General features: G+C 40.3%; 1 protein-coding gene across 2 annotated transcripts in view; it reads left to right on the top strand.

The window, feature by feature from the left end:
• The window catches only part of NDST1 (N-deacetylase and N-sulfotransferase 1), a 217,734-nt gene that overhangs the window by 23,113 nt on the left and 170,665 nt on the right, over positions 1 to 23,956 (top strand). The window lies entirely within an intron of this gene.

Here is a 23,956-nt window from a genome sequence, read left to right as displayed (position 1 = left end):
ATCTTCTGCGCACAAGAAATTCTGCTATATTATTCCTTATCGGCTGCAAAATGTATCGCCGAAGGCCATATTAATTTTCTTTTGTGGACAGATGCTAGCCTCCAAAATCCTTAAAGGGACTGTAAATGTAAAAATGTGTGCTTTGTAAGTTTGATTTTCTTTCATGTAATTGGCAAGAGTCCTTGAGCTAGTGACGTATGGGATATACAATCCTACCAGGAGGGGCAAAGTTTCCCAAACCTCAAAATGCCTACAAATAAACCCCTCACCACACCCACAATTCAGTTTTACAAACTTTGTCTCTTATGGAGGTGGTGAAGTAAGTTTGTTCTTGATTTTCTTCTGTGATATGCGCTTCTCAGCATTTTAAAGCCCGATTCCTCTGAGTACAGTGTTTTTCAGAGGGATGTGAAGAGAGTATCACCTATTGATTCTATGGTTTTCCTCACGGGAAATCTTTTCAAAGGTTCTCTGTTATCGGTCGTAGAGATTCATCTCCTACCTCCCTTTTCAGATCGATGATATACTTTCATATTCCATTACCTCTACTGATACTTTTTCAGTACTGCTTTGACTATATGCTATATGTGGATGGCTGTGTTTCGGTAAGTATGTTTTCATTACTTAAGACACTCTCAGCTATGGTTTGGCACTTTTATGTATTAATATAAAGTTTTAAATATATGTATTGTACTTATATTTGCCATGAGTCAGGTTTATGTATATTTCCTTTTGCAGACTATCAGTTTCAAAATTGGGAAACATATTTAGGAAGTTATTTTTTCTTACCTGGGGTATAGTCTTTTCTTCAAATTGACTGCTTTTTCATTAATTTTCACGGGCAAAATTAGGCTTGTGAGGTCGCAAAATGCTGATATTTATTGCGTCATTCTTGGCGGGAGATTTTTTTGGCGCAAAGGTACGTTCGGTGACGCAAATTCATCATTTCCGGTGTCTTAGTTGACGCCAGGTTTCCTTGCACAAGGTTGCGTCTGCCATGATGCAAGTTGCGTCATTTCCGGATATTGTTAGCGCCCAAAAAATTAATTTTCCTTTGCGCGTCATACTTGGTGACAAATAATTTAATTATTTAAACCCCACTTCCTATATGCCTCTTGCCTTTTTTTTTTTTTTTTTTTTTCATTTTTATTTCTTTATTGAGATTTTCACAAAGTACAGTCAGCAAGATTCAGCAAGTTACATATAAAAACTGACAAACTGAATTCAGACTTGAAATATGAACCAGTACACAATCAGGGTAAATTTACAATTATACATCATTAGATCATATCTATCTCATTTAACTCCATCATGCAGAGTTTTGTAATGTCCTTCCTTCACATGTACTTCGCTTTATAGTTGAAGAATAAGAAGCATTGCGGAATACCAACTGTAACATTAACTGGTACAACTAGAATAACAATAATAACAACAAAATCAAAAACAAAAACAACTTCCTGCAGAGCTTAGTATCTCAAATAATTTTAAGGGTTGTGTTATATAAACACAATACTTGGTTTGAGGATTCCTTCTATGTAAACAAAAGTGTCTGTCCGTCTATCCAAGTACCGATTAAATTCCTGCATATGATTCCCAGTAAAACATCGTATCATAGTACATTGACAGCCTATTAGTTTTAAGATAAAAGTATCGCTCTAGCATTAAGGCACCTTTCACCTTCTCCCTCCATGCCCCAATCGTGGGAATCATATGTGATCTCCACATAGATGCAATGAGTTGCTTGGTTGAGTTTAACATAATGTGGCTGATGCTCCGCCTAATAGTACATTTGACCTCTCTCAACATATTGAATAGGCATACCAGTGGGTTGAAGGTAATATTGCAAGACAGGGCTTTATTTATCTCTTTGATTATTTTCATCCAGTATGGTTTAACCATCTCGCAAGACCACCAAATGTGTCCCATGTTACCCACTTCCCTTTTGCATCTCCAGCATTTCCCGTTAGCTGATGGTAAAAGGTATTTCAGTCTGTTTTTGGTTACGTACCAACGGAACAGTAATTTATAATTTGTTTCTAGGGCATTTGTTGTGTGGGCTGAGTGGGCTATACTGTGAAAAATCTCATTCCAGATCTTCGGTCCTTGTGAACCTAATAATTCCCTCTCCCATCCTTTTACATAATTGTGAGTTTTAGGAGCTGAGGCCTTAAGTAATAATTTGTATATAATGGATATAATCCCCCTCTGTGGATGGTTGGAGATGCACAGCTGCCCGAAGGGTGTAAGTGTCCTCAGCAAATTGGCCCTGTCTCTATATGTCATTATGTAATGACTCACTTGATGGAAATGTAGCTATTGTTGGAAATACCCATGCCCCTCCTCTGCCAACTCAGTTCTCGGCAACATTTTCCCCTGTTTAGTTATTAGTGTGACAGGGACATAACTTTTTAAACTGTTATCACTACCTGAATGGTGTCCTTGCCCTTCTATAAATTCAGAGTTTGCCAGAATTGGTGTCAATGGAGAGTAGTTATTGGAGATACCCCTATAGCTATCACGTATATGCTTCCAATCTGAAATAGTGTTTAGTGTTGTAGATGTGGCATTGGTCTGTGATTTATTTAATAATTTAGGTAGCCAACATGTCCCCCCTAATTGTGGGATGCCCGAGATATCGTGTTCTATATGGATCCAATGCTTTGGCTCGTCCGAGTTGTGTCTACTCCATTCCACTATTCTTTGCAGTGAAATAGCCTGTTTATACAGTGTTATGTTGGGTACTCCCAGTCCCCCCATGTCTTTGTGAGCGTATAAGGATATTTTATTTACTCGAGCGGGCCTCCTCTTCCAGATAAAGTTATGTATCACTCCCTGTAGTTTCTGTATGTATGTTTGAGTACTAGGGAGTGGTAACGTCTGTAGAATATACAGAATTTTTGGTAGCAGTACCATTTTAACTGTGTTTACTCTCCCTATCCAGGATATATTTTTGGATAGCCAGGATGAGGCCTGATTAGATGTATCCTTCAGTAACTTGGAATAATTAAAAGTTCGTATTAAATCTAGGTTGTTCAGCAAATATATTCCCAGTTATTTAATGTGTTTCTACTGGATTGCAAATGGGCAACATCTCTGAAAGTGAGCTATTTCAGTGGAAGATATGTGTAGGGGCAGTACTTCTGATTTATTGGTGTTTACTAAGAAGTTTGATATTCCTCCATACTCTAGTAGTTCTGACTGCACCTCGGAGAGAGACTGTAGAGGATCTGATAAGGACATTAAAACATTGTCCGCAAACATGGACAATTTGTATTCTCTGTTTTTAATAGTTATGCCTTTTATGTTATCATTTGACCGAATTTTATTCTCTAGTATTTCTTAGTGATAGGATAAACAATAGTGGGGAAAGCGGGCAACCCTGGCGGGTGCCATTACATATTTCAAATTGTTCGGAGAGCGTACCATTTATTCTAATTTGGGCAGTGGGGAATTAATATAAAGCCATTATTTTATTTATAAATGGGAGGGGGAATTTAAATTTGTTGAGTGTAGTCTCAAGAAAGGTCCAATCAAGTCTATCGAACGCTTTCTCAGCATCCGTAGAAAGTAACATTGATGAGATTTTGTTGTTGTTTATATATTCTAAAATATTTAATAGTTTGACGGTATTGTCTCTTGCCTCTCTCCGCGGCAAAAACCCACATGATCTGGGGAGATCAAAGTCGGTAATATTCTGTTAAGTCTGGACGCCAATACCTTGGCAAAAATTTTCAAATCTATATTCAATAGTGATATCCGGCGATAATTTGCTGGTGTCTCTGGTTTCTTGCCTGGCTTGGGAAGTACTGTGATAAAAGCTTGTAACATAGCATCTAGTAATGTGCCTCCGTTATCTATTTGGTTGAAAGTGTTCAGTAAGTGGGGTGTTAATATCTGGGAAAATGATTTGTAATATGACCCAGAGAACCCATCTGGTCCAGGTGCTTTTTCAGGTTTTAGTGACATAATAGCTTCCGTGATCTCTTTATGAGTTATCGGGTCTTGTAACATCTTACTATCTTTCTCAGATATTTCCGGAACCTGAACTGTATCTAGGTAATTCATACACTTAACTTGATGTTCTAAAACAGATCTATAAGGGAAAAGATTGTATAATGTATGATAATACTTTTTAAAGGTTTCTGCTATTTGCTTGGTGTCTTCTACTTTCTCCCCTGTGGAAGTGTTTATTGAGTGAATGTACGTTTTTGCCTGTCTAGATTTGAGCGATCTAGCCAGCTGTTGCCCCGGTTTGTTGGCTTCATAATAAAAATTTTGCTTGAGTTTGAATGCGATCGACTGTGCCTTTTATATGTAGGTGTGACTTCATTTTGGTTCTATAAAATTTCAGTTGTTGTTGAACCCTTTCATCTTGTGGGTGGAGTTTATGGACATAGTCCAGGTGTTCAATCTCTTTGGCTATATGTTTGTATTCCTCCCTCTTTTTTGTTTTTTCTCATTAGCTTTAATTTTAATTAGTGTTCCCTTTATGTAGCACTTATGTGCTTCCCATACTGTGGCTGGCGTAACCTCCCCCTTGGCATTGAGTTTAAAAAATTCCTGTATGTCCCCCCCCTAAAGTCTTGCATACTGTTGGGTCCAATAATAACGTCTCGTCCAGTCTCCATGTAAAATCTCTTATTGGGGCTGAGGGCCAAAGAATGGAGCACCTAACCATGGAGTGGTCCGACCAGGCTGTGTGTGTGATATTTGATGATGTTGCATGTGCTAAAGTTAAATGGTCTAGCAGAATGTAGTCAATTCTCAAATATGATTTATTCGGGTTTGAAAAAAAAGTATAGTCCCTACGTTCAGGGTTTGAAACTCTCCATGGGCCATGAAGGCCAAAAACTCTTTAAAAAAACTCCATAGCCCCTTCAGTGTGAGTTTCGCGATCTGTATGTTTGGGTTTGAGCTATCTAGTCTGGGATTAAGTGGTAAATTGAAGTCTCCCAACACTATCAGTTGGCCTAATTGTATATCTTGGAGGAGGGGTATAATGGATTTAAAAAAAATTGCTTGTCTGTGATTAGGGGCGTATATATTCACCAGTGTTACAAGTTTATTGTATAACATGCCACTAATTGCTAGGAATCTGCCTTCTGTGTCTTTTTTCTGTTGTATCAATTTAAATGGGATTGTGTTATGTATGAGGATGCTTACACCATTAATCTTTCTTTTGTTATGTACACTATAATAGTGTTGGGAAAAACCGCTGTGCATGTACTTTGGGATGGATCCTCTTTTGAAATGGGTTTCTTGTATTCCGACTATTTCTCCCCCTTTATGCCCTATATCCCTTAGAGCTAATGATCTTTTATGAGGGACATTGAAGCCTTTCACATTTTGTGATACAAATTGAATACAAGTATCTTTCATCTTATTACCTTTGACGCTCGTACTCTGCACCATCCATTATATTACCCACCGGCATGATGAGATATCTCTGCAAGGAAGCTCCTAGGAAGAAACTATTAACATAAACAATATAAACAATTTTAACATTTACCTTGTACAACCCGAGGGAAATGACTAAAGGATCCCAAGGTGGAATCAATTAGCCCACAAGTTACATAAACATTTCTATGATATTCTAATTTGACCTGAGGTCTTGTCAATATTGTCTCTACCACTATTTAGCCTGCGTAACACACTTCTGGTTGCTTAATGTCTGTAAAGGATACAGTGTAATGTCCAGGCTCAGCCCACCTGGGCTCTAGTATCTGATGGTGAGGGAGTTTTCATTCTTTTGTGTTGGACAGTTTGCCACTCTTTGCGTTGCGGTAGAGGGGAAGCTCGAGAGATTCGTGCCTGTGTAGGATCCTGTCTTTCGACAGAGTCCGTTGATGGAGGCGGGATCTCCAGCTTTCTGCAACAATCTTCAATCTCCTCCGGTGAGGAACAGGTTGCTCTTCTATTCTTCCAAAAAAAATTTCAGCTGGAATGGATGACCCCATCTGTAATTGATGTTTCTAGCCTGTAGGTGTTTTGTAAGTGGTGATAATTCTTTTCTTCTGGCTAAGGTTCTGGTTGATAAGTCAGCATAAAACTGAAGAGTGGTGCCATCCTTTTGTATAGGTCGTTTTTCCCTTGCCGCAGTCATGATTTGCTCCTTCAGCTGGTAGTTGGTTATTCTTACAATCACGTCTCTAGGGGGTGCATTTCCAGGAGGTTTTGGCCTTAAGGCCCGATGTGCTCTATCCATATCCACTGTGGTGTTGTCCGTTGGATCTCTAAGTTGTGAAAATAGAGACTGCAGGTATTCAGGCAGGACTGAAACATCTATATCTTCTGGTATACCGGTATCCTTATATTGTGTCTTCTGGACCGGTTCTCTAAGTCAACTGCCGACTAGTTTGGTCCTGGTGTTCCATCTGGTTGTTCACTTTTGTTAGACAGGCATCATGCTCTTGAATGTTGCCTTCAATTCTGTTTACTCTATTACCAATCTCCACGATATCTCTCTTTAGATCCGAGATTTCGTCTTTTATACATTGTATTACTTGAGTAATTAGAGCGGAAAAGTCCTGTTTTGAGGGGATAGATGATATCACAGACTGAGGCACAGAGAGCATATTGTCTTCTTCCTCAGATCCTGACTCTGAAGAGCTAGCAGATTGCGATTGTGTATTTGCCGCTGTGAGAGTGTCTTTTGGAGTTAGCGGTATTGCCGCTTTAAAATAATTGTCCATTGAGGGATTCCCTTGCCCCCCTCCTTTATTCTGCTTTTCTTTCAGAGTATTTTTCCTAGGAGACATTTTGCCTGAATTTGCTTATCTATGATAAGTTGTTTTAGTCTTTTGTTTTTTTTATCCTGATGTGATTGCTGAATTTTCAATGGTTAGCAAACCCAAAGTACATATAAAGCTCTCTGTGTATTGCTGGAATTGCAAAACTTAAGACTAAGAGATCGGTGGTTGTAGATTTTCAAGTTTTAACCAAACTATAGTATTCCTTTTCAGGCTTAGGATTAAGTGTTAGGCCTTAGAAGTATGTCCCTACAATAACAGCTCCATATGTAGGTGAGACAGGAATGATTACTAATCAGGGCTTACGATTGCATTTTTCCCAGCAAGAGGATGTGATTGCCCTTATTTGTGTTAGCTTTACCATCATCTGAAGTTCCTGCTCCACTGCTAGCTTATGCTGATAGAGTAATAGGAATGTGTGTGCAGGCTGCTGTTTCACAACATTAAGCGTGTGAGCACGAAAACCATATTTCTCTCATATGAAATGTCTTTTCCTGCGCTTATACTCTTATATGGAGCTTATCCTGCAAGTTTCAGTATCTGATTGCTACGTGTTGCAGGGCTACAGGGTTTTACATTCATTGAGGCCCTTTATTTGAGGTGCGTGTGCCCTTCCTAAATGGCGACCGCAACTAGGCAATATGAATCCCTGTAAGTGAAGAAAGCCGTAAGCCTCGTGTAGCGCTTTGTCTTACCCCACAGCTGCGCTATTCTCAGCTCTTTAGTGCGAGTTGTTCCACTCGATGACTTGCACTGACCTTTAGCCTGTTCGTGTCTGAGACTGACCTCCTAGTTGCGCGTGCTGGGCAGACTGCTCCGATGCGGTATTTATCAGTCTAGTGCAACTCGCCCCCAGTCCTGCTTAGATCAGCTCCTGCTTTACCTATTCAGGCTGCATTTTTGTGACAGTTCATGTGGCCAGTGGTGGTTTAATATGCATCTTTGTGGGCTAAGTCACCGGAGCTCACCTAGTGTGCGGCCATCTCCAGTCAGTGCCGGCTCCGCCCCCCCCGCCTCTTGCCTTTTTTTTATGCTCAGAGGGCTATGCTGTTTGCATTTTTTTCCCGTTCCTGAAATTGCCATATAAGGACATTGATAATTTTGCTTTATATGTTGTTTTTTTCTCTTACATTTGCAAGATGTCTCAATCTAATCCTGTCTCAGAAACCATTGTTGGAACTCTGCTGCCTGATAACAGTTCTACCAAAGCGAAGTGTATCTCTTGTAAGTTAGCGGAGATTATATCTCCAGCTGTAGTATGTAACAGTTGTCATGATAAGCTTTTACATGCAGAGAATGTATCCATCATTACTAGTACAATGCCTGTTGTTCCTTCAACATCTAATGTACATGATATCCCTGTGAATATAAAAGATTTTATTGCTGATGTGATTTAGAACAGTGATTTTTAACCTTTTTTTTGCCGTGGCACACTTTTTTACATTAAAAAATCCTGTGGCACACCACCATCCCAAAATGTAAAAAAAAGCACACATTGTAGCCTAATACAACATATATTTATACACATACACACAAACACACACATACTGTATGTATTGTGCTGTTAGGCCATGCCTCCTACAAACTACCCCTGCACTGGGAGTAAAAAACAAGCAAAGTTTAAAAAATATGTCACACTGTTGTCAGTCTGCCGTGGCACACCTGAGGATCTCTCACGGCACACTAGTGTGCCACGGCACACTGGTTGAAAAACACTGATTTAGAAGACTTTGTCTGCTATTCCGCCTTCTAATAAACGTCAAAGGTCTTTTAAAACTTCTCATAAAGTTGATGAAATTTCAAATGATTGACCACATACTAAATTTTCCTCCTCTGATGAGGATCTATCTGGTTCAGAAGATCCTACCTCAGATATTGACACTGACAAATCTACTTATCTCTTTAAGATGGAGTATATTCGTTCCTTGTTAAGAGGTGTTGATTACTTTGGATATTGAGGAAACTAGTCCACTTGATACTAAAACTAGTAAACATTTAAATTCCGTTTATAAACCTCCTGTGGTTACTCCAGAGGTTTTTCCAGTTCCTGATGCTTTTTCTGATATGATTTCAAAGGAATGGAATAGGCCTGGTACTTTTTTTATTCCTTCTTCTAGGTTTAAAAAGTTGTATCCTTTGCCAGCAGTTAGGAAACTGTAATCTTATCTAAGGAAAGCTTATTTATTTTCTCGCTACATTCATAGGCCTGCTATATCCATGGCTGATGTTGCATTAACTTTTTGGTTGGAAAGCTTAGCGCAACAGGAAACAGATCCCGATTTATCTAGCATTGTTAGCTTGCTTCAACATGCTAATCATTTTATCTGTGATGCTATTTTTGATATCATCAGTATTGATGTTAAATCTATGTCTTTGGCTATTTTAGCTAGAAGAGCTTTGAGGCTCAAATATTGGAATACTGACATGGTATCTAAGTCTAGATTACTATCTCTTTCTTTCCAAGGTAACACTTTTTTTTGGATCTCAGTTGGATTCAATTATTTCAATTGTCACTGGGGGGGGAGGGAGTTTTTTTTACCTCAGGATAAAAGATCTAAGGGTAAATCTAAAGCTTCTAATCGTTTTCGTTCTTTTCGACAGAATAAGGAACAGAAAGCAATTCCTTCCCCCAAAGAATCTGGTTCCAAATGGAAACCTTCTTTAAGTTGGAATAAATCCAAGCCTTTTAAGAAACCAAAGCCAGCCCCCAAGTCAGCATGAAGGTGCGGCCCTCATTCCAGCTCAGCTGGTGGGGGCCAGATTAAATTTTTCCAAAACATTTGGGCAGATTCTTTCCAAAATCAATGGATTCAGAGTATTGTCTCTCAAGGGTATCGAATAGGTTTCAGAGTAAGACCTCCTGTGAGAAATTTTTTTTTCTCTCGCACATTCCAGCAAATCCAGTGAAGGCTCAGGCTTTTCTGAATTGTGTTTCAAATTTAGAGCTTTCAGGGGTAATCATACCAGTTCCGTTTCAGGAACAGGGTCTGGGGTTTTATTAAAATCTATTCATTGTCCAAAAAAAAGAAAATTCATTCAGGTTAGCTCTGGATCTGAAAATTTTGAATCGTTTTGTAAGAGTGCCAACTTTCAAAATGGTGACTGTAAGGACTATTCTGCCTTTTGTTCAGCAAGATCATTATATGTCCACGATAGACTTACATGATGCATATCTTCATATTCCGATTCATCCAGACCACTATCGTTTTCTGAGATTCTCTTTTCTAGACAAGCATTACCAATTTGTTGCTCTTCCATTTGGCCTAGCGACAGCTCCAATAATTTTTTCAAAGGTTCTCGGTGCCCTTCTTTCTGTAATCAGAGAACAGGGTTTTGAGGTGTTTCCTTATTTGGACGATATCTTGCTACTAGCTCAGTCTTTACATTCTGCTGAATCTCATACGAATCAACTAGTGTTGTTACTTCAAAGACATGGTCGGGGGATCAATTTACCAAAAATTCCTTGATTCCTCAGACAAAGGTCACTTTTTTAGGTTTCCAGATAGATTCAGTGTCCATGACTCTGTCTCTAACAGACAAGAAACAAATAAAATTGGTTTCAGCTTGTCGAAACCTTCACTCTCAATCATTCCCTTCAGTAGCTATGTGCATGGAAGTTTTAGGTCTCATGACTGCAGCATCGGACGCTATCCCCTTTGCTCGTTTTCATATGAGACCACTTCAGCTTTGTATGCTGAATCAATGGTGCAGGGAATATACAAGGATATCACAATTAATATCCTAAAATCCTAATGTTCGACTCTCCCTGACTTGGTGGTTAAATCACCATCGTATAATTCAAGGGGCCTCTTTTGTTCGTCCAACCTGGACTGTAATCACAACATATGAAAGTCTTTCAGGTTGGGGAGTTGTCTGGGGATCTCTGACAGCACAAGGGGTTTGGAAATCTCAAGAGGCGAGGTTACCAATCAATATTTTAGAACTCCATGCTATTTTCAGGGCTCTTCAGGTTTGGCCTCTGTTGAAGAGTGAACCATTCATTTGTTTTCAGACAGGCAATATCACAACTGTGTCATATGTCAATCATCAGGGTGGGACTCGCAGTCCCCTAGCTATGACAGAAGTATCTTGGATATTTTCTTGGGCGGAATCCAGCTCTTCTCTAATTTTTGCGGTACATATCCCAGGTGTAGACAATTGGGAAGCGGATTATCTCAGGCGTCATACTTTACATCCAGGGGAGTGGTCTCTCCATTCAGATGTGTTTTTTCAGATTGTTCAGATGTGGGGTCTTGCAGAAATAGATCTGATGGTTTCCCATCTAAACAAGAAACTTCCCAGGTACTTGTCCAGGTCCAGGGATCCTCAGGCGGAGTCAGTGGATGCGTTAGCAGTTCCTTGGTTTTACCAACCTGCTTATCTTCCCGTCTCTAGTTCTTCTTCCAAGAGTGATCTCCAAGTTCATCATGGAACAATCGTTTGTGTTTCTGGTAGCACCAGCATGGCCTCGCAGGTTCTGGTATGGGGATCTTGTCCGGATGTCCAGTTGCCAACCTTGGCCACTTCCTTTAAGACCAGACCTTCTGTCTCAAGGACCGTTTTTCCATCAGGATCTCTAATCTTTAAATTTGAAGGTTTGGAAATTGAACGCTTAGTCATAGAGGTTTCTCTGACTCTGTAATTGATACTATGTTACAGGCTCATAAATCTGTTTCTAGGAAGATTTATTATCGAGTTTGGAAGACTTATATTTCATGGTGTTCTCATAAATTCTCCTGGCATTCTTTTACAATTCCTAGAATTTTACAGTTTCTTCAGGATGGTTTGGATAAAGGTTTGTCTGCAAGTTCCTTTTACGGGACAAATCTCTGCTCTTTCTGTTTTAATTAACAGAAAGATTGCTAAGCTTCCTGATATTCACTGTTTTTTGCAGGCTTTGGTCCGTATCAAGCCTGTCATTAAATCAATCTCTCCTCCTTGGAGTCTTAATTTGGTTTTGAAGGATTTACAGGCTCCTCCTTTTGAGCCTATGCACTCTTTGGATATTAAACTACTTTCTTGGAAAGTGTTGTTCCTTTTGGTTATCTCTTCTGCTAGAAGAGTTTCAGAATTGTCTGCTCTCTCTTGCGAGTCTCCTTTTCTGATGTTCCATCAGGGTAAGGCAGTTTTGCGGACTTCATTTAAATTTGTACCTAAAGTTGTGAATTCTAACAACATTAATAGGGAAATTGTTGTTCCCTCTTTGTGTCCTAATTCTAAGAATTCTTTGGAGAGATCCTTACATTCTCTGGATGTTGTAAGAGCTTTGAAATATTATGTTGAAGCTACTAAATATTTCAGGAAGACTTCTAGTCTATTTGTTGTATTTTCTGGTCCTAGGAAAGGTCAGAAAGCTTCTGCCATTTCCTTGGAATCCTGGTTAAAGCTTTTGATTCATCAGGCTTATTTGGAGTCGGGTCAGGTCCCGCCTCAGAGAATCACAGCTCAGTTTCCACTTTGTGAGCTTTTAGGAATGAAGCTTCAGTTGATCAGATTTGCAAAGCAGCAACTTGGTCTTCTTTGCATACATTTACTAAATTCTACCATTTTGATGTATTTGCCTCTTCGGAAGCAGTTTTTAGTAGAAAAGTACTTCAGGCAGCTGTTTCAGTTTGATTCCTCTGCTTATGTTTTAAGTTTTTTCTTTTCAATTATTAGAAAAACTTATTTTTTGTATGTGGATTTAATTTTTTCAGCAGAAAATGGCTGTTTTTTTTATTTTTATCCCTCCCTCTCTAGTGACTCTTCTGTGGAGTACCACATCTTGGGTATTACTATCCCATATGTCACTAGCTCATGGACTTTTGCCAATTACATGAAAGAAAACATAATTTATGTAAGAACTTACCTGATAAATTCATTTATTTCATATTGGCAAGAGTCCATGAGACCCACCCTTTTTATGGTGTTTTTTTTTTTGTATAAAGCACAATTCTATTTCCAGTTATTATTTTTTTTTATGCTTTTTACTCCTTTTTCTATCACCCCACTACTATTTGTTAAACTTAATTGCGGGTGTGGTGAGGGGTGTATTTATAGGCATTTTGAGGTTTGGGAAACTTTGCCCCTCCTGGTAGGATTGTATATCCCATACGTCACTAGCTCATAGACTCTTGCCAATATGAAAGAAATGAATTTATCAGGTAAATTCTTACATAAATTATGTTTTTTCTTTGAAGTAAATGCAGAATTATGTAACATTAACTTAGCAATACCTGCAAAAAATAAAGCTAAGTCCGCAAAGTTATACTTACCTTGCGTTCTTCGCCAGCCCCTTCTGATTCTGTCTTTTTGACTAGCAGCTAATTGGATAGCGTGCCCGATATAGTCATTAAACCAAATGTACCGCTCTTCCATGCTGACTAAAGCAGCCGACAGCTTTAGCCAGCATGGGAGCACGTTACATTTAGTTCAAATGCGCGATCGGGCTTGCTGTTATTGGACACCGCGCCCTTGAGTGCTTTAAAATAAGACAGAATCAGATTAAGCTGGTGAAGAACTCGTGGTAAGTATAGCTTTGCAGGCTTAAATCTCACAAACCGCTTTATTTTTTTCAGGTATGGCTAAGTTAATGTTACATAATTCTGCATATAGTACAGAATTATGTAACATTCATTTTTACGTTTACTGTCCCTTTAGCATAAAGAGGCTTAGGCTGCAGTGGGAGACAAAATCAGTAAAATGTTAACCACTTTCTGGTGCAAGAGAGAAAAATGGGATTTCCATTGTATTTGCAGGCTATTCTAGGCTTCTTTCTAAAATAGAAGTCAGGTGTCCCAGCAAGCTGTCATCTTATTGCTAAAGCACATCTCATCCTCCCCATAGAGGAACATCAGTCAGTCCTGCCAGCAAGCAGATACATCTTTCACATCAGTCTACAGGTTGCACTTTTGGACTTAGTCAACCTTTAAGAAGCAATAAATGTTGTTGCTGTTTTTTATTTTGGTTATTAATAATTGTCTTAACGGGAAATGGAACAGAACATGTTTATTTTATGATTCAGATAGAGCATGCAGTTTAAAACAGGTTTCTAGTTTACTTCTATTATCAAATTTTCTTCATTGTCTTGGTATCTTTTGTTGAAAAGCAGGGTTGTAAGCTCAGGGGTGTGCATGTGTCTGGAGCACTATATGGTAGCAATTTTGCAAGAATTGTATCCATTTGCAAGAGCACTAGATGGCAGCACTATTTCCTGTGGTGTAGTACTCCAGTCACTTACCTAGGTATCTCTTCTACAAAGAATACCGTAGGAACAAGGACAGTTTGATAACAAATATTAAATGGAAACTTTTAAAAAATTGTATGCTCTGTCTGAATCACAAAAGAAAATTTGGGGTTTTCATATTCCTTTAAAGAGACTGGAAATGAGGCTGTTGGGATTTACATTCAATGTGCTAGATTATGGTTACTAAACTGTTAAAATGAATTAAATGCTTATGAATTAGAACTGCTGCAGTTTTGTGAAAATATTCATAAATATGATCTTTATGGTTCCGAACTGAATTCCAATATAAACAGCCTTAGAGACTGGGAAACAGTAAGCCAATTAAATCATGCTCTACAAATCTTTTTAAAAGTAGGAGCCAACAAAAAAAACACCATTTTTTTTTAAAAATCTATTTCTATTTTTTTTCCTTGTGATTTTATCTTTAATTACCAGTAGCACTCCATGGTTCCCAGAAATAAGCTTAAAATGGTGATTTATCTCCCCTTACTTGCTAGTAACAAACAGTGACAAGCTCCTTGATTGCCTTTTGCAAACGGGCAATCAAGGGGGTAAATCACTGCTGTATAACATTCTGTTTGCCCAAAACACATGCAGCTTTGATTTATCCACTTTGACTGCCAGGAATACATCAGCAGTGATTTAACTCCCTTGAACCCTTACATCCAATCTAAGCAAGATATGCAATTTCTCACTGTGGAGCATGGGAAGTTTAAAGTAGGGTGAGCTGGAAAGGGAGAAGAGGGGTAAGCTTGATAGTCCTTGTGGCAGCCAGCAGATGTGTGGGTGCAAGATGTATGCCTCAAAGGGGAAAGGAGTGTGCCCCCACTTCTTTCACTAAGCATTCTAGGGAAAGGACAATTTACTGGCTACTAGGGGGATTGGTACCTGGTATTTGTCAAACATGGTGTAGGAAACTGGAACTATATTGGACTTTAAAGTTATAGTTACCATATAATATTGGTAAATTTTGCTATATGGATGCCAAATAGCAATTGTTTTGTCTCTTTCTTAACTTTCCTCTAGTAGTTGTAAGGGTCCATCATGAAATAGATGTTATTTCAGGTTTAGCCCAGGATCCTGTCTGTAGAAGTGTAAAAGCACTCGGCTATAGGATCTTCTTACCAAAGTCCTCAGAAGGATGCCACTGCAAATTACATGTAACAACCAAAGAATAATATGCACAGATACTGATCTAAAAATCCAGTATAAAACTGTTTAAAAACTTACTTAGAAGCTCTGTTAAAAATATAGCTGAAACACCAACTGCAAGTGGGAAAAATAGACACTCCCCCCCCCTCCACCTTCCTTTGCAATTGAAAAGACTCTTTACACAAACAGGAGCAAGCTAGAGTAGGTATATATCAGTATTCTCCTAAAACTTTGGGGCATGGTTAGGAGTCTGAAAATCAGAGCAATGTTATTTAAAAATAAGCAAAACTATTAATAAAAAAAAAAAATTAAAAGAAAACTGTATGGGCTATATAAATGGATCATCTACAAAGCATGTATGCAAAGAAAAATCTAGTGTATAATGTCCCTTTAAGACTTATTTTAAAGAGCAAGCGCATGTCTTTCAAATGATGGGTCTTTTGAGGTCTGTGGCTTGTAAGGGAGCCGAGATTGATAGGTTTGAACAGCCACCCCCCCCCTCATCCAGCTGCCTTACCTGCCTGTCACAATGTGCTCCTGCTCCCTCTGTGATGTCACCACCCATGTTCATTGTGACATCACCAACACTCCCATGTAGCTTTGGGAGTGCCGCCCACTATACTACCAATGATCAGGTCTGCAGTTAAGGGGATTCGCTAATCAGGTGCTGTGATCTGCGATTCCCCTTAATGACGAGAACGGGTTGTCATGCACTTACAGGCAGCACTTTGCATGATGGCCATTCTCGTCATAAGCATCTAAAACATTAAGCTATTCAAAGCACAAACTAATTGCATTATTTAACATATATTGATTAAATGATAATTTGTACAACAAGCTTTAAAAATAAATAAAAGGGACATGAAACCCTAAAAAAAAATGTCATGATTATTCCATTACAAGCCTGCAATCTCCCAACTTCACTCTCTGCACCCTCCTCCCAACCACTGAGAGTGAAGTGGGTTAACTATTGTCTTCCTCACACCTAACTACCTGCCCACTTGACCCTATTCCTTCACATGTAATACCTTCTCTGTCTCCCACCCTCACTTAACTCTTACTCACATATTCAACCTATATCTTTCTACCGGTTCATTCCCTGCCTCCTTCAAACATGCAAAGGTCACCCCCATCCTCAAAAAACCCTCCCTTGACCCTAACTCTCCTGCAAACTCCTGCCCCATATCACTGCTCCCGCTAGATTAAAAAAATCATTGAAAAACTAGTTTTCGATCACCTAGCCAACATCTTGTCCTCAAACTCATTGCTCGACCCCCTGCAATCTGGTTTCCGTCCCCAACACACAAATGAGACTGCCCTCACCAAGGTTACTAACGATCTCCTTTCTACTAAAAACAATGGCTACTACTCTATACTCATCTTACTTGACCTCTCTGCTGCCTTTGACACTGTTGACCATCCCCTCCTCCTACGGGCTCTTAGCTCTCTTGGGCTCTGTGACACTGCCGTCTCCTGGATTCACTCTTATCTCTCTAACAGATCATTCTCCGTTTTGCTGGTGACTCCTCCTCTCTATTGCCTCAAGGCTTTGTCCTGGGTCCTCTACTCTTCTCTGTTTACACTTCTACACTGGGTAAACTTATCAACAGCTATGGCTTCAACTATCACCTCTATGCTGGTGATACCCAGATCTAACTATCCACCCCTGCACTCTCTCCTTCTGTCAACTCTCACATCAGCGACTGCTTATCTGGCATTTCCTCCTGGATGGCCTCTCACCACCTAAAAATAAACATGTTCAAGACGGAACTACTTCTAATCCCCCCCCCCTCACTCTACTCCATTTTCTAATTTTTCTATCACTATTGGCGGCATCACTATCTCTCCATCACCCCAAGTCCACTGCCTTGGAGTCACACTTGATTCAAATCTGTCCTTCATTCCAAACATCCAATTGCTCTCTTCATCCAGCTGCAACCACATACCCAATATCTCCAAAATTCGTCTGTTTCTGAGCGCTGAAACTTCTAAACAGCTAATCCACTCCATGGTAATTTCCCGACTTGACTACTGTAATAACCTACTAACTGGCCTCCCTCTTTCCCACCTTTCTCCCCTTCAATCTATCATAAATGCATCTGCCAGGCTAATCCACCTCTCCCAACGCTCTATTTTTGCTGCACCTCTCTGTGAGTCCTTTCACTGGCTCCCCAGTCACAGCAGAGTTAAATTCAAACTTATCACCCTGACCTACAAAGCCCTTACCATTGCTGCCCCACCTTATCTGTCCTCACTCATCAACAAATATACTCCAGCCCGCCCCCTAAGATCCAACAACGACCTGCTTCTTGTGTCCTCTACCATCACCTCCTCCCATGCTAGACTACAGGACTTCTCTCATGTGGCACCAACCCTCTGGAACACACTTCCTCAAGCTGTCAGACTTTCCCCTAACCTGTCCTCCTTTAAACGCTCCCTAAAGACCTTTTTTGTTCAGAGAAGCTTGTCACCCGACTCAGTAACAAATTAATTTCACTTACCTAACAGTTGCCCTAATCTATTTCCTCACTAATATCATTCTCACCTTTGCAGTCCCCACCTCCTGTTTCCCATCCTCCTACCCATCTAGATTGTAAGTTCCCACGGGAATAGGACCCTTAATTCCCCCTGTATTTGTCTGTAAAATGTTGTCTTTTATTGTATTGTTTCTCTGTTGTACTTTTATTTTTGTACCCCTGGGCAGCGCTGCGGAATCTGTTGGCACTTCTCGTAAAAACCTCAATTTCAGCAGTTGTGTATGTTCTGTGCATCCTTATTCAAATACATTAATTAACAAAATTACACACAAATGAAAAAGAATAAAACAGAGCCTAACACTGTGATAGCATAGATCTCTGTCCCAAGCGAGCTTGTCAAGAAAGGTGGTCACACTTCATGGTTACAGCCTTCCATGTAGAATGACAATATTATTTCTTTCATGTAATTGGCAAGAGTTCATGAGCTAGTGACATATGGGATATACAATCCTACCAGGAGGGGCAAAGTTTCCCAAACCTCAAAATGCCTATAAATACACCCCTCACCACACCCACAATTCAGTTTTACAAACTTTGCCTCCTATGGAGGTGGTGAAGTAAGTTTGTGCTCAGAGTACAGCGAATGTCAGAGGGACGTGAAGGGAGTATCACTTATTTGAATATGATGATTTCCCTAACGGGGGTCTATTTCATAGGTTCTCTGTTATCGGTCGTAGAGATTCATCTCCTACCTCCCTTTTCAGATCGAAGATATACTCTCAATTTACCATTACCTCTACTAATCACTGTTTTAGTACTGGTTTGGCTATCTGCTATATGTGGATGGGTGTCTTTTGGTAAGTATGTTTTCATTACTTAAGACACTCTCAGCTATGGTTTGGCACTTTATGCATTTATATAAAGTTCTAAATATATGTATTGTACTTATATTTGCCATGAGTCAGGTTCATGTATTTCCTTCTGCAGACTGTCAGTTTCATATTTGGGAATGTAAACATTTTTAAGAAATTTGTTACCTGGGGTTTAGTCTTTTTTCAATTGACTACTTCTTGTAATTGCGGGTATTAGGCTCGCGGGTGCGTCAAATGCTAAACTTTATTGCGTCATTCTTGGCGCGAAAAAATTTTGGTGCGAAAAAGTACGTTTATGACGCAACTTCGTCATTTCCGGCATCATAAGTGACGCCGAGACCTTTCACACATTGGCGTCAGTGACGCAAGTGTGTCATTTTTGGCGCCAAAAAAGACTTTACGTTACGTTGTGTGTCATACTTGGCGCCAAATTTCTCCAACATAGGTGTGTCCGGTCCACGGCGTCATCCTTACTTGTGGGATATTCTCCTCCCCAACAGGAAATGGCAAAGAGCCCAGCAAAGCCGGTCACATGATCCCTCCTAGGCTCCGCCTACCCCAGTCATTCTCTTTGCCGTTGCACAGGCAACATCTCCACGGAGATGGTTAAGAGTTTTTTGGTGTTTAAATGTAGTTTTTATCCTTCAATCAAGTGTTTGTTATTTTAAAATAGTGCTGGTATGTACTATTTACTCTGAAACAGAAAAGAGATGAAGATTTCTGTTTGTAAGAGGAAGATGATTTTAGCAAACGTTACTAAAATCGATTGCTGTTTCCACACAGGACTGTTGAGATGAAGTAACTTCAGTTGGGGGAAACAGTTGGCAGACTTTTCTGCTTGAGCTATGACTGGCCACATTTCTAACAAGACTATGTAATGCTGGAAGGCTGTCATTTCCCCTATGGGGACCGGTAAGCCATTTTCTTAGATTAAGTAAAAGAATAAAGGGCTTCATAAGGGCTTAAAAAACTGGTAGACATTTTTCTGGGCTAAAACGATTACTTTGCTAAGCATATTTTGCAGATTATAACTCTTAATAGTTATTATAATCTTGGGGATTGTTTTAAAAAACGGCAGGCACTGTATTGGACACCTTTTTCAGATGGGGGCCTTTTCTAGTCATAGGCAGAGCCTCATTTTCGCGCCACTAATGCGCAGTTGTTTTTGGAGAGCAAGGCATGCAGATGCATGTGTGAGGAGCTAAGAACCACTGAAAAAGCTTATAGAAGGCGTCATTTGGTATTGTATTCCCCTCTGGGCTTGGTTGGGTCTCAGCAAAGCTGATAGCTGGGACTGTATAGGGGTTAATTGTAAAAACGGCTCCGGTTCCGTTATTTTAAGGGTTAAAGCTTTCAAATTTGGTGTGCAATACTTTTAAGGCTTTAAGACACTGTGGTGAAATTTTGGTGAATTTTGAACAATTCCTTCATACTTTTTCACATATTCAGTAATAAAGTGTGTTCAGTTTAAAATTTAAAGTGACAGTAACGGTTTTATTTTAAAACGTTTTTTGTGCTTTGTTGACAAGTTTAAGCCTGTTTAACATGTCTGTACCATCAGATAAGCTATGTTCTATATGTATGGAAACCAAGGTTTCTCCCCATTTAAATTTATGTGATAATTGTGCCATAGTGTCCAAACAAAGTAGGGACAATGATGCCACAGATAATGATATTGCCCAAGATGATTCCTCAAATGAGGGGAGTAAGCATGATACTGCATCATCCCCTTCTGTGTCTACACCAGTTTTGCCCACACAAGAGGCCCCTAGTACATCTAGTGCGCCAATACTTATTACCATGCAACAATTAACGGCCGTAATGGATAATTCTATTGCAAACATTTTATCCAAAATGCCTACTTATCAGAGAAAGCGCGATTGCTCTGTTTTAAACACTGAAGAGCAAGAGGGCGCTGATGATAACTGTTCTGACATACCCTCACACCAATCTGAAGGGGCCAGGAGGGAGGTTTTGTCTGAGGGAGAAATTTCAGATTCAGGAAAAATTTCTCAACAAGCTGAACCTGATGTTGTAACATTTAAATTTAAATTAGAACATCTCCGCGCACTGCTTAAGGAGGTATTAGCTACTCTGGATGATTGCGACAATTTGGTCATTCCAGAGAAATTATGTAAGATGGACAAGTTCCTAGAGGTTCCGGTGCCCCCCGATGCTTTTCCTATACCCAAGCGGGTGGCGGACATAGTAAATAAGGAGTGGGAAAGGCCCGGCATACCTTTTGTTCCTCCCCCTATATTTAAGAAATTATTTCCTATAGTCGACCCCAGAAAGGACTTATGGCAGACAGTCCCCAAGGTCGAGGGGGCGGTTTCTACTCTAAACAAACGCACTACTATTCCTATAGAAGATAGTTGTGCTTTCAAAGATCCTATGGATAAAAAATTAGAGGGTTTGCTTAAAAAGATGTTTGTTCAGCTAGGTTACCTTCTACAACCAATTTCATGCATTGTTCCTGTCACTACGGCAGCGTGTTTCTGGTTCGAAGAACTAGAAAAGTCGCTCAATAAAGAATCTTCGTATGAGGAGGTTATGGACAGAGTTCAAGCACTTAAATTGGCTAACTCTTTTATTTTAGATGCCGCTTTGCAATTAGCTAGATTAGCGGTGAAAAATTCAGGGTTTGCTATCGTGGCGCGCAGAGCGCTTTGGCTAAAGTCTTGGTCAGCGGATGTGTCTTCCAAGACAAAATTGCTTAACATCCCTTTCAAGGGTAAAACACTGTTTGGTCCTGATTTGAAAGAGATTATTTCAGACATCACCGGGGGAAGGGCCACGCCCTCCCTCAGGATAGGTCTTTTAAGGCTAAAAATAAGCCTAATTTTAGTCCCTTTCGCAGAAACTGACCAGCCTCTAATTCTACATCCTCTAAGCAAGAGGGTAATACTTCACAACCCAAACTAGCCTGGAGACCTATGCAAGGCTGGAACAAGGGTAAGCAGGCCAAGAAGCCTGCCACTGCTACCAAAACAGCATGAAGGGATGGCCCCCGATCCGGGACCGGATCTGGTGGGGGGCAGACTTTCTCTCTTTGCTCAGGCTTGGGCAAGAGATGTTCAGGATCCTTGGGCACTAGAAATAGTTTCTCAAGGTTATCTCCTGGAATTCAAGGATCTACCCCCAAGGGGAAGGTTCCACAGGTCTCAATTATCTTCAAACCAAATAAAAAGACAGGCATTCTTACATTTTGTAGAAGACCTGTTAAAGATGGGAGTAATTCATCCAGTTCCAATAGGAGAACAAGGGATGGGGTTTTACTCCAACCTGTTCATAGTTCCCAAAAAAGAGGGAACATTCAGACCAATTTTAGATCTCAAGATCCTAAACAAATTTCTCAGGGTTCCATCGTTCAAAATGGAAACCATTCGAACGATCCTTCCCACCATCCAGGAAGGTCAATTTATGACCACGGTGGATTTAAAGGATGCGTACCTACATATTCCTATCCACAAGGAACATCATCAGTTCCTAAGGTTCGCTTTTCTGGACAAGCATTACCAGTTTGTGTCACTTCCATTCGGATTAGCCACTGCTCCGAGAATTTTCACAAAGGTACTAGGGTCCCTTCTAGCGGTTCTAAGACCAAGGGGCATTGCAGTAGTACCTTACTTGGACGACATCCTGATTCAAGCGTCGTCTCTGTCAAAAGCAAAGGCTCATACGGACATCGTCCTAGCCTTTCTCAGATCTCACGGATGGAAGAAAAAAGTTCTCTGTCCCCGTCAACAAGAGTTCCCTTCTTGGGAACAATAATAGATTCCTTAGAAATGAGGATTTTTCTGACAGAGGTCAGAAAATCGAAGCTTCTAAGCTCTTGTCAAGTAATTCATTCCGTTCTTCGTCCTTCCATAGCGCAGTGCATGGAAGTAATAGGATTGATGGTTGCAGCAATGGACATAGTTCCTTTTGCACAAATTCATCTAAGACCATTACAACTGTGCATGCTCAGACAGTGGAATGGGGATTATACAGACTTGTCTCCGACGATTCAAGTAGATCAAAAGACCAGAGATTCACTCCGTTGGTGGCTGACCCTGGACAATCTGTCACAGGGAATGAGCTTCCGCAGACCAGAGTGGGTCATTGTCATGACCGACGCCAGTCTGGTGGGCTGGGGCGCGGTCTGGGAACCCCTGAAAGCTCAGGGCCTATGGTCTCGGGAAGAATCTCTTCTCCCGATAAACATTCTGGAACTGAGAGCGATATTCAATGCTCTCAAAGCTTGGCCTCAACTAGCAAAGGCCAAATTCATACGGTTTCAATCAGACAACATGACGACTGTTGCATATATCAATCATCAGGGGGGAACAAGGAGTTCCCTGGCGATGGAAGAAGTGACCAAAATAATTCAATGGGCGGAGGATCACTCCTGCCACTTGTCTGCAATCCACATCCCAGGAGTGGAAAATTGGGAAGCGGATTTTCTGAGTCGTCAGACATTCCATCCGGGGGAGTGGGAACTCCATCCGGAAATCTTTGCCCAAATAACTCAATTATGGGGCATTCCAGACATGGATCTGATGGCGTCTCGTCAGAACTTCAAGGTTCCTTGCTACGGGTCCAGATCCAGGGATCCCAAGGCGACTCTAGTGGATGCACTAGTAGCGCCTTGGACCTTCAACCTAGCTTATGTGTTCCCACCATTTCCTCTCATTCCCAGGCTGGTAGCCAGGATCAATCAGGAGAGGGCTTCGGTGATCTTGATAGCTCCTGCGTGGCCACGCAGGACTTGGTATGCAGACCTGGTGAATATGTCATCGGCTCCACCATGGAAGCTACCTTTGAGACAGGACCTTCTTGTTCAAGGTCCATTCGAACATCCGAATCTGGTCTCCCTCCAACTGACAGCTTGGAGATTGAACGCTTGATTTTATCAAAGCGTGGGTTTTCAGATTCTGTAATAGATACTATGATTCAGGCTAGAAAGCCTGTAACTAGAAAAATTTACCATAAAATATGGAAAAAATATATCTGTTGGTGTGAATCTAAAGGATTCCCCTGGAACAAGATAACAATTCCTAAGATTCTATCCTTTCTACAAGAAGGTTTGGAGAAAGGATTATCTGCAAGTTCTCTGAAGGGACAGATCTCTGCTTTATCTGTTTTACTTCACAAACGGCTGGCAGCTGTGCCAGATGTTCAAGCATTTGTTCAGGCTCTGGTTAGAATCAAGCCTGTTTACAGACCTTTGACTCCTCCCTGGAGTCTAAATCTAGTTCTTTCAGTTCTTCAAGGGGTTCCGTTTGAACCCTTACATTCCGTAGATATTAAGTTATTATCTTGGAAAGTTTTGTTTTTGGTTGCAATCTCTTCTGCTAGAAGAGTTTCAGAGTTATCTGCTCTGCAGTGTTCTCCGCCCTATCTGGTGTTCCATGCAGATAAGGTGGTTTTGCGTACTAAGCCTGGTTTTCTTCCGAAAGTTGTTTCCAACAAAAATATTAACCAGGAGATAGTTGTACC

This window comes from Bombina bombina, chromosome 6 (genome assembly GCF_027579735.1).
Source record: "Bombina bombina isolate aBomBom1 chromosome 6, aBomBom1.pri, whole genome shotgun sequence".
Taxonomy (NCBI): Eukaryota; Metazoa; Chordata; class Amphibia; order Anura; family Bombinatoridae; genus Bombina; species Bombina bombina.
Note: the sequence above shows the minus strand (reverse complement) of the source record. Positions and strands in the feature narration are given on the sequence as shown.